General features: G+C 48.2%; 1 protein-coding gene and 1 long non-coding RNA gene across 3 annotated transcripts in view; one reads left to right on the forward strand and one right to left on the reverse strand.

Moving 5' to 3' along the window:
• shroom2a (shroom family member 2a) overlaps positions 1-12969 on the forward strand; it is a 247364-nt gene that overhangs the window by 70782 nt on the left and 163613 nt on the right. The window lies entirely within an intron of this gene.
• On the reverse strand, positions 1164-9395 carry LOC121290721. Its single transcript, XR_005945869.1, has 3 exons — positions 9147-9395; positions 6617-7151; positions 1164-3457 (listed from the first exon to the last, which is right to left on the reverse strand). It is a non-coding gene; the product is annotated as an uncharacterized LOC121290721 (long non-coding RNA).

Below are 12969 nucleotides of genomic sequence, written 5' to 3' on the forward strand. Positions count from 1 at the left end.
GACATTTGTATTACGGTAGCCCTCCAGTTTACTCTCTGTATATTACCAAGACATATCTATCCTAGTCTTTCTTTATAACCATGCCTTTCTCATTTGAAATTCCCTCTGTCCATTTGTGTGCAGGTTTTGGCTGTGGCTCCATATGTGAACTCATCACCTTCTATTTCTCTTATTATCCTTTACTCTTTGCTCATTCTGACGTCATGCTTCTGCTTGTTTCTCCCCTCCTTGGGTGCTCTGTCCCTAAACCACCCCTTCATTCTGTGAATTGCCTCCCTTAACCCTTCCGTTTTTGTCTCCTCTTTTAAGACGCTGTTTAAAACCCGTCTCTTTGTACAAATTTTTGGCCACCTGTCATAATGTCTCCTTATGAGGCTCAGGGTTAAATTTTTTTTGAGAATGCTCCTGCGAAGCTCCTTGGGACATTTTAATATGTTCAGGGTGCTTGATAAATGCAAGAACCAAGCATTCGACCCAGGGTGAGCGTGCTGTCATCTGAATCACAGCTAACAGGCTAGGCAGCAAGATCTTAACACTCAGGAATTGAAATCAGGAAGTATTTTTTTCGCTCACAGGTGAGTGGAAATCTGGAATTCTCTCTCCTAAAAGTGTTGAGTCAATTTGAATTGTTTAGAACTGAGGTGGATGGATTTCATTTTATTCATTTACAGGATGTGGGCTTCGCTGGCTGGGCCAGCATTTATTGCCCATCCCTAGTTGCCTTTGAGAAGGTGGTGGTGAACTGTCTTCTTGAACCGCTGCAATCCATGTGGTGTAGGTACACCGACAGCATTGTTGGTGGTGGTGGGGGTGGGGGGGGCTTTCAGGATTTTGACCCAGTGAGAGTTAAGTCAGGATGGTGAGTGATAAGAGTCTAAAGGGTTATGGAGTTGTGATGTAGATCAGCCATGATCTCATTGAAGAGCAGAAAAGGCTTGAAGGGCAGAATGGCCAGCTCCTTTATTCTGTGCTTGGATTTTCACTCAGCTTTTGGTTTCCTATTCCATCATTGTTACTACTCTGCTGTCCTCCTGCAGGGGAGGTGAGGAATGTTCGATTCTGTTACTGAGGTATGTTTGCTGGGCTTCAAGTGGGTACCTGAGTAATAGCAGCGTGACTGAATAACCAAAGGGATGTCGGAGATTAATCACACCGAGGCATAATTTCTTACATAGAAACCCATTTATTGCTTCTGCACAAGGGAGACAGCACAATGAGAGCTACTGTACAGTCTCTTGGCAGAATACATGCAGACTTGTTAAAAGCATTTTTACAGCCAATCAGTAAGTTTTGTAACAAACCTATCCATACATTTGCTTAAGTTAACTGACCAATCCATGTTCCAGTAAATTTCCATTTCCCTCTCAACAGATGTTTGGTTACGCAGTTGTTTATCACAACCCTGATTACATTCGGCCTGAGAAAAACAAAATGGAATGTCTCAGGGCTCATCCTGCAACTGTGGCCAGGCAAGATTGTATTCATCTCAAGGTTGTAGTATTTTTCTCTTAAGCCGAGGCGTACAATCAACTTCTCATTAACCCTTCCAGCACCAACTGGGCTCCCTGCAGTTGCCTAGGCCACCACATTTCCCCCACTTTTGTCCTAAAAGGACAATCCACCACCCTTAGCCAAGTTCTATGTATCCTAGTCGCTGGGCTTGATCCTCAGTGGGGTCCTGATTCCTGAGGAGAGGGAGGGAGTGGATAGCTGTCTTGCCACCAGGACTCTGGAGGTTCTGTAATCGGCAGACAGAGCGGATACAACAGAGGACAAGCTGGATAACTACATACAGGACAATGAATAGGGCAGGACCTGTGACAAGGTATTTGAGGAGGGTTTTAAAAAGGCCCCCAAACCACCCACCGATATTAGGGAGCCACCCCCACCAGTCAAAGGATTTTTCCTGGGCAGCTGCATGGAGGAGGCACACCTGGTCCTGAATGAAATGTACATCAGTCTCAATCCTCTGGTCCTTGTTAATGCAGAAACAACACGTTTCATTAATAGCTGCACAGACTCCCCCCTGCGCTGCTAGCAGGAAGTCCAGGGCCATATGGTTCTGGAGGACAACCTTGGAAAGGGACTTAGCCTCCAACTGCAGACTCTGAATGGCGTCAACAGTCTTATTCTCAATAAGTTCCATTGTAGCAGAGATATTAACAATGGCCTTTTCCAGTTCTGAGACCCCTAGACCTGGGATGAGGGCTCGGACAAAGTTGTGGAATCTGGTGTTACGGGTAACAAGCGGGTTCTAGGTTGATTGTTTATGATGCCTCACAGGCCCTCGATGGTTGTGGGGAGAGTGGATGGCAAGGCGCTCGACCCCAAAGGCCTCAGGGTCAATATAGCCAATGGTGCAGGTGCCTGCCCAATCGATAGGGAGGGTTTTGTACGTCCTGTCTCCACAAAGCCAGGATGAGCCATTGTGGACAAGGGTAGGGCACCAATAAGTGGAATTTTGACAAAAGTTAAGCCACTTCCAGACGAGAGAAGAATTTGCCCGGGCATACCAGCGGATGCGGCAGGTCTGACTGAGCTGCAACACTCGCAGGACTAGCAAGTCGGGGCAACTGGACTGATTTTTGTAATTGCAAGGCCCAGATTCTTCAGTGTAGCAGCCATTCGAGGTTCAAGTGGAGGTGGAATAATTTGAGGTGAGATTGTACAATCATTGGCAATCACACCCACTCACGTTAAAGTATGTGAGATTAGCCTCAGATCTCGGGACCTGCGAAAGACATACCGTCTCATTGGCCTTGCACTCCCAAAAGGCAGTCATAGGACCAGACTGGTTGTGGAACAGAAATTGACCCTCCCAGTGGTCATAATCAGCAAGGTAGGCACAGGAACCCAATGGCAACTCACTCAGCCGAGTACTACCCTTGGTATAATTTCTCCTGACACATAGCCAGGCTGGCCCCTTAACAACCACAAAAGTGGGCTCCCGTCTCCAAATGGGCATTTGATGGATGAGGGCCCCGGAATTACATTGGGACCATGCGGAACCTGAGGGGAAAGCTAAAAAATGCATCTCTGAGGAGGAAGGGTTAACGGGAAAATGAGTACAAATCCAACATTTAGTTCGATTAACTTGCGAGGCTATGGCCTGCATCCATTGAACCGCGGAATTGGTAGTCCATGCCTCTGCAAGGACCACACAGGACAGGATCCAAATCAGAGTCAACATTCTGATGGCTCAGTCAAGGTTCCTGCTCAAGTATTTCCGTCCAAGGTCAGCGTCCGCTTGACGTGCAAGGCATGGATCCACAAGGGTCGTCCTTCAACCTTCACGGCCGTATGGGTGGTGAGCAGGACTTGGAAAGGCCCCTCCCATCGAGATTCCAAACAATTCTTTCTCCTGAAGGTCTTTACCAGGACTAGGTCCCCGGGCTGGTATTGATGGCAATCTTCAATGGTGGGCTTTTTCTTAGCTTCTACCACCTGTGAATGCAAGCTTTTGAGAGAATTAGTAAGTGCTATACAGTATGTAATCATTCCCTCATCCATAGCGTGGATGTCCATTTCCCTAGCAGGCAAAGGTGGGGCATAGGACGTCCCAATACAACTTCATAAGGGGAAAGGGAGGTGGTACGGTTAGGGTGAGAGCACAGAGTCATGAGCACCAGGGGTAGAGCTTCTGGCCATTTAAAACCAGTTTCTTCACATAATTTAGCTAGTTTGTTTTTCAGAATACCGTTTTGTCTTTCCATCGCCCCAGTGGACTGGGGGTTGTATTGGGCAGGAAAGGTGATGATTGCATTGTAAGGCCTTCAACAGTTCCTTTATCACTTTAGCGGTAAAATGAGGCCCATTATCACTTGATAAAATCTCTGGTATCCCAAACCTGGGGTATGTATTCACACAACAACAATTTTGCAACAATAACAGCATCATTCCGTCGGGTGGGATTCGCCTCCACCCATCGCGAGAACAAACATACTATGACTAAAACATAATTATATCCCATACATTTAGGCATTTGTATAAAGTCCATTTGTATGTGCACAAATGGGCCCCATGGCTGGGGTCCCGTACCAGCAGTCACTGTGGGTGTCTTGCCTGGGTTATGTCGTTGACCAAGCAGACATTATGAAGCTATTTTAGCTGCCATGGTGAAAAACCCAGGCGCAACCCACATCTGCTGTGCCATTCTGTTCATTCCCCCCCCTTTGCCCGCATGGGTAAATGAATGTAACATGCAGGCAATCCAGGGCAGGAGTGACACGGGCAACTGCACGGCCATCAGAAGAAACCCAGAGGCCATCAGAGCGTTGTGCGCACGATGCTTGAGTCCAACTGTGTCGTTCACGGGTAGATGCCTGTGACTGCAAGTGAATAAGATCAGTTAGACTAGCTACAGGAGAAGGGGTTGCAGCCCGATAACAAAGGGGGATCACAGACCCAGTGAGAATGGCCCTGTGTATGGGCAGAGCATTTAATAACAGCAAGGGAGGAGGGGAGCTGGATAGCTGCTAAAAGATTAGCGATGAGCTGCCCATGGCGGATGGGGGTTTCTGCTGATGTAAGAAATCCCCGGAGTTTCCAAAGCTGTCCAAAGTCATGTGTCATGCTGAAAGCGTATCAAGAGTCAGTATAGATATTGGCCGATTGTTTGGCAGCAAGTATGCAGGCTCGTGTAAGGGTGAAAAGTTCAGCGGCCTGGGCAGAGCAGGACAGCTGGAGACAAGATGCTTCAATAACAGAGTAAGAGTCACAAATAGCATAGCCGATAAGTAAATCGCCGCTCGGTGATCGAGTAGAGGAGCCATCGACCACAAGGATGAGTTCGGGATTTAACAGAGGATGATCCTGCAGATCTGGATGAGGTAGGGTGGAGTGCTGGACAATAGTGGAGCAATCATGAGGCTCGCCGTCTCCCTCCATGGGTAGCAGGGTTGAGAGTGGTGCATCGTACAATAGTCAATGAGGGATCCCCTAAAAGGGTTGCCCCATATCGGGTGACGTGGGCAGCGGTAAGGTGTTGGGTAGCCGAGAGGGTAGTTAAGAAGAGCCGTGACAGTGCGGGGAACATGTAGAGCTGCAGGGAATCCAAGGGTAAGGGACTGGGCGGCGACGACAGCGAGGTAGGCTGCCACAACGGATTGAATACAGGAGGGATAACCGCGTGCAACAGGATCTAAGCGAGTACTGTAATAAGCAACTGGTCGCTGGGCATCCCCATGGGACTGGGTAAGCACTCCCTGTGAAAAGCCACAATGCTCGTGAACATAAAGGTGAAAAGGTTTAGTGTAATCTGGAAGGCCCAGGGCGGGGGCAGAAATAAGGGCTGTCTTGAGAGCCGTGAAAGCGGCTTGGGAGTCCAACTCCCAAGCGAGGTCTTCAGGGGCTGAAGGGAGGGCGAGATCCTGTAAGGGCCTAATGAGCTCTGCATAATTAGGGATCCACTGCCGACAATACCCCATCATGCCAAGAAAATGAGTCAGATCCTTTTAACGCAGGGGAGGGGAAGAGAGATAATGCTGCCGACATGGCGTTTGGATAGGAGGCGATCGGGGCCATCAAGAACGTGGCCCAAATACTCAACATGGGATCGGCAAAACTAACTTTTCACGGGAGGCCTTATGGCCTTTATGAGCTAAGGCTTTCAAAAGGGTGAGGGAGTCGTCGAGACAAGTTTGCTCAGACGGAGAGTAAAGAAGCAAGTCATCGACGTACTGGAGGAGTGTAGAACCCCTGGGAAAGGAGACATCGGCAGGATCAGCCTGCAGGGCACAGGAGAAAATGGTCAGGCTCTCCGTATACCCCTGGGGCAACTGGGTCCATGTATACTGAGTACCATAAAAGGTGAAGGCAAAGAGAAACTGAGAGTCAGGGTGTATGGGTATGGAGAAAAAGGCTCCACGGATGTCAGCAACAGTATAACGAGTGGAGTTAGGAGGAACACAGGTAAGAATAGTAGCTGGGCTGGCCACCACTGGATAGGCCGAGATCACACAAGCATTTACCGCCAGCAGGTCCTGGACAAAACGCCAGGTATCCTTGCCTGGCTTCCGCACAGGGAGTATAGGAGTGTTGCAGGGGCTAACAGTGGGAACAACAACACCAGACACCAGAGTTTAGAAGGTCCTGGAGGACAGGCTTTATGCCTTCCAGACAGGCTTTATGCCTTCCATTGCTTCGGGATTAAGAGGGTATTGAGCTTTCCGAGGGAGGGGTTTAGAGGGATCCAAACACACCCGAAAGGGTTCTGCTGATAATACTCAACCAACATAATTAGGACCCTTTGCCCGCAAGGTATCGGGGATAGTTACCAAGGCATCAAGAGAACCTGTGGTTACACTGCCTAGAGCATGGTGCTGAAAATAGGCAGGAAACTCAAGGGGCATAGAGGGAAAAAATTGTATGGCCTGATCATAGATATTCAGGTAGCCGCCCATCAGTTCCCCAGATGATTAGGGATCCGTGCACTGAAGGTGGTACACCCTAGGAGCAAGGTCCCTGGCCTGATACCCAGGGGAGACACAGAGGGTAACATGAGGCGCAACATACTGGGCATGAAAAAGTGGTTGGGCAGCTGGAGGAAGGCATACGGAATCAGCAACCCCTTCAGGTCTGATGCAAAGGGAAGATATAGAAAGAACATAGCACTCACCCAGATGGCCTTTTATCTCATGGGCATACTGATGATCCGAGCAGGCAGAGTAGTGCACTGTACAGTGAAGATCCCGAAGCCAGTGTTGCAGGGGTGGGTGGGTGGATGGCTATCCTGGCAGGAACACAGCGGTTGGTCAGAAGCTGGAGTAGTGCAGTCTTGAGTTTATCGGATAAATCGCAGTGTCCGAAATTCCACCACCAAACCAAATGACGCAAAGTATCTTCCTGTAGAAGGCCGATGACTGTGGAGTAAGTAGACTCGGGAACTTGAAGAGGGATAGAATTATTAGAGCAGTCTAAAGTGCAACCGAGTTTGCAGAGGAGATCACGACCCAAAAGATTGACCGGGACATCAGCCCCAAGGAGGAATCGATGGGATCCTTTTCTTACGTTCAGGTCAAAGGGCACTTCTTCGGAAACTGGCAGCGAAAGCGGTTGCCCCGAGACTCCCAATGACAGAAATCGAATCCCTAAAGGGGATGACATCAGGAGCCTCAACAGGCCGAAGGGTAGGATAAGTCGCTCCAGTATCGCTAAGGAAATTCAAGAGACAGCCATTAACAGACAAAAGGATAGTAGGTTCCTCAACGGTAATGAGAGGTAAAAGGGTGTGGCAACCCTATTGTGTCATGCCCCCAAATGGATTAGCTATCAAGTAGGGGATTGGCTGAGAGGCCGGGGCCGGTGCCTGCTGAGGTGCCGCTTGTGGCGTAGCTGCAGGGGGCCGAGGGCATTCTCGGGCCCAATGACCCCCCTGGCCACAGTTGAAACAATTTGAGCAGCCACCACCCCCACCCCATGGTCCCACCTGGTGGCCTCTTCCTCTCCCTCGCTGTCGATTCCCCTGGGCGCCTTGTTGCCAGTTAGGCTGCCACATATTCTGAGGCCACATAACAGATTGGGGCTGGCAATTGTAAAATTTAGGCAACTGAAGGGCTAATTGAGGGGCAGCATCAAATATAGGGGCAGGCGCTACGAGTGGAGGCGCGATGGGTGGAGGGGTCGCTGCTGGTGCTGCTGGATTGTCTAAAACCCATCCCATTATTCCTTAGGGGTTTCTGATATCGGTTCAATTGGCGCTCACAATGCTGGAGAGTGCTAATGACTTCTTGAAGATTTTCCTTACCCTCCCACCCAATACAAGTAAGGATAAAGGCTTTCTTAAGATCATGCTGCAATCCCTGTACAAGAGCATTAACAAGGGCCAGAACGGAATCCTGAGGATTTACACCAGAGCATTTTACAAAAACTGAATGGAATCGTTCAACGTAATCACAAACATCCTCGTCGGGTTTTCGCACCGTACTGTGGATTTTGTGCCAATCAGCTATGTCAGGGAAAGCCTTCCGCATGGACTCACAAATGTGCTGCCAGAGTTGTGTCTCCTGATCCGCGGCAAGAGCCACTCACAGTTTTCCCGAATTGATTGCCAACGCTGGGTACCCAGACAAGTATCAAGAACCATATCTATATCATCACAATTGGGGCTATGACATTTACGGAGAACTTCGAGTTTCTGTATAAACTTCTCAACTCCCTCCTCTATAGGGTCAGGGGTGGATTCAACAATCGCCCATAATTCGGAAGGTGTCCATGGATGGTAGACTTGCATCTGACCCCCTGTAGGATTAGGGTATGCTCTCATTGGCCGATGCAGCGGGGCGCCGGAGAACGAAGGGTCGGTTGGGATGGCTGAATCAGAGTTCCGTCTCCATTGGGAGCGGGATCGGGTTTGTATGCCGGTAGTACTATCAGATTCTGGTGCGCTCCCAGGAGGCGCTGAAGCTGGCTGGGCAGCCACAGCCGGGGGCTGAACCTGTCCATGATCATAAGGAGGAGGGGACCGGTAGACAGGCCAGTCCCGATTGCTGAGCTCATTATCAGATGACAGAGCCGCTGGAGGCTGCGCAGTTCTCTGTATGACCAGGATCCTGGACTTCTCTTTATTATCGACTTGCTTTCATCTTTTCTTACATTCTTGATTCCTTTTCCTCGACTCTTCTGCTTGCCTCTGTGTTTCGATATTCCACTGGACATATGCAGGCCAACCAACCTTCTTCTTACCCGACTTCTCTACCTCCCTTAAAAATGTGCTAAGCGCTCGGTTCTGTCCCAATTAAAAGTTCCATCTGGTGGGAAGCTCTCTCCCTTACCTTGGGTCCACTTAACCCATTCAGAAACATGTTGGACACTTTCAGGTCCAAAATGGACATACATGTAAGCATTTGGGGTTCCATTTGGAGGGGGAACCTGGGGTTTCTTTGATGCCAAATTACCCATTCTCTATCTAATAACTAAGAAAGGCCAGTCCTTGGCGGGTCCCCAACCCGCAATCTACTTTCATCAATCAGCCCACTCACATGCTCGAGGGGTCCGGGACCCTGAGCAGCAATCACACACACACACACACTCACACACACACACACTCAGTTCCAACTCCAGGGGCTACCCACCCCGAGTATGTTCTGGCCAGAGTGATCCCGGACCGCTACAAATTAATCTCCTAAGTACTTAAATAGATGACTTACCCTAAGAGTCAGCCACAGGCAGGCGAAGACATTTCACGGGTCAACGAACCCCAGAAGCCCAAATCGGGCTGCCGCAGACTGAGGAGTCCTTGAGCCGCGATGTCCTAACGCTGGCGCTCCGTGACCCAACCCCAGGGGTTAGTCATCTTGGTGGGACCTCCAAGAAACTGTCGGAGATTAATCACACCGAGGCATCATTTCGTACGTAGAAACCCCATTTATTACTTGTGCACAAGGGAGACAGCACAATGAGAGCTACTGTACAGTCTCGTAGCAGAATACACTCAGACTTGTTAAAAGCATTTTTACAGCCAATCAGTAAGTTTTGCAACAAACCTATCCGTACATTTGCATAAGTTAACTGACCAATCCATGTTCCAGTAAATTTCCATTTCCCTCACAACAGATGTTTGGTTACGCAATTGTTTATCACAACCCTGATTACATTCGGCCTGAGAAAAACAAAATGGAATGTCTCAGGGCTCATCCTGCAACTGTGGCCAGGCAAGATTGTATTCATCTCAAGGTTGTAGTATTTTTCTCTTAAGCCGAGGCGAACAATCAACTTCTCATTAACCCTTCCAGCACCAACTGGGCTCCCTGCAGTTGCCTAGGCCACCACAGAGATATTTGGGAAGTGAGTGTCTTGCACTGCAGGTAGGTGTCATTAAAAATGAAGCAAGTTGTGTAAAATGAATCTGGCACTTTTCTAACTTCTAGACTCATAGATGTTTACAGCACAGAAGGAGGCCATTCAGCCCATCGTGTCCACGTTGGTCAACAAATATCTGACTACACTAATCCCATTTTCCAGTGCTTGGCCCATAGCCCTGGAGGCTGTGGCAGCGCAAGTGAATATCTAAAAACTAGAGTCAATAGGAGGACTACCATAATACAAATGCCTCCCTGTCTACCAACTAACCAGTCCAGTGTGAACTACCAACCTGGAGTCAAGCTCCCTCTTGAAATGGTACCAGTGACATTTGAACTGAGCTTGTGAAATCCTGAATGCTATGATAGTTTCTGACTCAACCACCCTTTCAGGCAGCGAGTTCCAGACTCCCACCACCCTCTGGGTGAAACAAATTCTCCTCAACTCCCCTCTTAGCCTTCTACTTCTTACCTTAAATCTATGCCCCCTCGTTATTGACCCCTCTACTAATGGGAAAATGCCTTCCTATCCACCCTATCTATGCCCTTTATAATCTTATATACCTCTATCTGATCCCCTCTCAACCTTTGCTGCTCCAAGGGAAACAACCCCAGCCTATCCAATCTTTCCTCATAGCTCAGGCCCTCCAGCCCAGGCAGCATCCTGGTAAATCTCCTCTGCAGCCTCTCCGGTGCAATCACATCCTTCCTATAATGTGGTGACCAGAACTGCATGCAGTACTCCAGTTATGGCCTAACCAGCGTTTTATACAGTTCCAGCATAACCTCCCTGCCCTTGCCTTCATTAGCCGAAGTGTAAAATACAAGCTTCCTATATGCCTTCTTAACCACCTTATCTACCTGCCCTGCTACCTTCAGGGATCTATGGATATGCATACCGAGATCCTTATGACCTTCAGTCCTTTCCAGGGTCCTACCATTCATAGAGTAATCCCTTGCCTTGTTGGCCCACCACAAGAGCACAACTTTATACTTTTCTGGGTTGAATTCCATCTGCCACTGCTCTGTCACCTGACCAGTCCATTGATATCCTCCTGCAGTTTACGACTATCCTCCTCACTATTAACCACCCCATCAATTTTTGTGTCATTCATGAATTTCTTAATCATACCCCCTACATTTAAGTCCAAATCATTTATTTACACCACAAACAGCAAGGGCCCCAGCACCGAGCCCTGAGGAATCCCACTGGAAACAGACTTCCAGTCGCAGAAACATCCCTCTACCATCACCCTCTGCTTCCTGCCTCTCAGCCAATTTTGGATCCAACACGCTGCTTTGCCTTGGATCCCATGGGCCCTTACGCTCTTGACCAGTCTGCCATGAGGGACCTTATCAAAAAAGTCCACGTAGACCACATCAAATGCATTACCCTCATCAACACTCCTGATTACCTCAAAAAATTCGATCGAATTTGTCAAACACGACCTTCCCTTAATAAATCCATGCTGACAATCCCTGATTAATCTGTGTTCTCCAAGTGCAGATATATTCTGTCCCTCGAAATTCTTTCTAGTAACTTCCCCACCACCGAGGTTAGACAAACTGGCTTGTAATTTCCTGGTCTATCCCTTTCTCCCTTTTTTAATAATGGGGCAACATTTAGCAATCCTCCAGTCCACTGGCACCTCACCTGTGGTTAGAGAGGATTTGAAAGGGGAATGGGACTTGGTGAGATTTAGGACACAGATGGCAGAGTTTTGGATAATTTTAAGTTTACAGAGGGTAAAATGTGGAAGACCAGCCAGGACTGTATTAGACTGTTCATGTCTAGAGTCAACAAAGGCATGAACAAGCATTTCAGCAGCAGCTGAGCTGAGACAGGGGATAAATCAGGCAATGTTACAGAGGTAGAAATAGGTGGCCTTGGAGATGGTGTGAATATGAGGTTGCAAGTTAATCTTGCATCAAATATGATGCCAAGATGGTGAACAGACTGGCTCAATCTCAGACTGTTGCCAGGAAAAGGGATGGAGTCAGAAGCTAGGGAACGGAGTTTAGAGTGGGGATCAGAAACAATGGTTTCAGTCTTCCCAGTATTTAATTGAAAGAATTTTCTACTCATCCAGTACTGGCTGTTGGATAAGCAGTTTGATAGTTTAGCAACAGTGGAGTTGAGAGAGGTGGTGGTGAGATAAGAGCTCAGTGCTGTCAATGTACACGTGAAAACTAACACTGGGCCTTTTAATAATGTCACTGTGTTAAAATATGTGAATGAGAAATAGGAGGGGACCAAGGATAGATAGTTGAGGGACAGCCGAGATAACAGTGTAGGAGCAGAAAGAGAAGTTACTGCAAGTGATTCTGTGGCTATGATTACTTAGTTAAAGTGGAACCAGGTAAGTGCAGCCCCATCCAGCTGGATTACAGTGGGAGAGGTGTTAGAGGAGGATAGTGTGGCCAATTTTGAGAAAGGCTGCAGACAGGTTGGGAATGACAAGGAGGGAAAGCTTATCTTTGTTGCAGTCACATAGGATATAATTTATCACTTTGACAAGAGCTGCTTCTATATTGTGGCAAGGGCTGAAACCTGATTGGAGGGATTCAAGCATGAAGTTCTGGGAATGGTTGGCATGGATTTGGGAGGCAACATGTTCAGGGACTTCAGAGTGGAAAAGGAGGTTGGAGATAGGACAGTACTTTGCAAGGATGGTGGGCTCAAGGTTATTTATTGAGAAGGGGACAACATGAAGAAAAGAAAATCAGTAACAATATGGGCCAGCACAGGGTGCCAAGAGGACAAACTGGGTGGTCAGCAGTTTAGTGAGAATAGAGTCGAGGGAACAAAAGGTGGGTCTCAAGGAGAACGAGCTCAGAGAGGGCATGAGGGGAGATAGGAGAGACACTGGAGAAAGTTGTGAGTTTATGGCTGTGGCATTGGAGGGAGCTTTGAAGGAAGTATGTCCTGGTGGGCTAGTGGAAGGGAGGGAGGCAGTAGAAGTCGCTGATTGGATGGTTTTTATCTTAATGGCAAAGAAGTCCATGTACTCCTCACACTTATTGCTCATGGCGAGGGTGGAGGAGACGCTAGAAAGACTTAAGAAGATGGTTTGCAATAGAGAAAAGAACCCAGGGGTTATCTTTACATTGAAGGATGACCCTGGAATAGTGAGAAGTTTTAGCAGGTGAGAGTGGGATCTGATAATGCGTT

The sequence above is a fragment of the Carcharodon carcharias genome, chromosome 18 (genome assembly GCF_017639515.1).
Source record: "Carcharodon carcharias isolate sCarCar2 chromosome 18, sCarCar2.pri, whole genome shotgun sequence".
NCBI lineage: Eukaryota > Metazoa > Chordata > Chondrichthyes > Lamniformes > Lamnidae > Carcharodon > Carcharodon carcharias.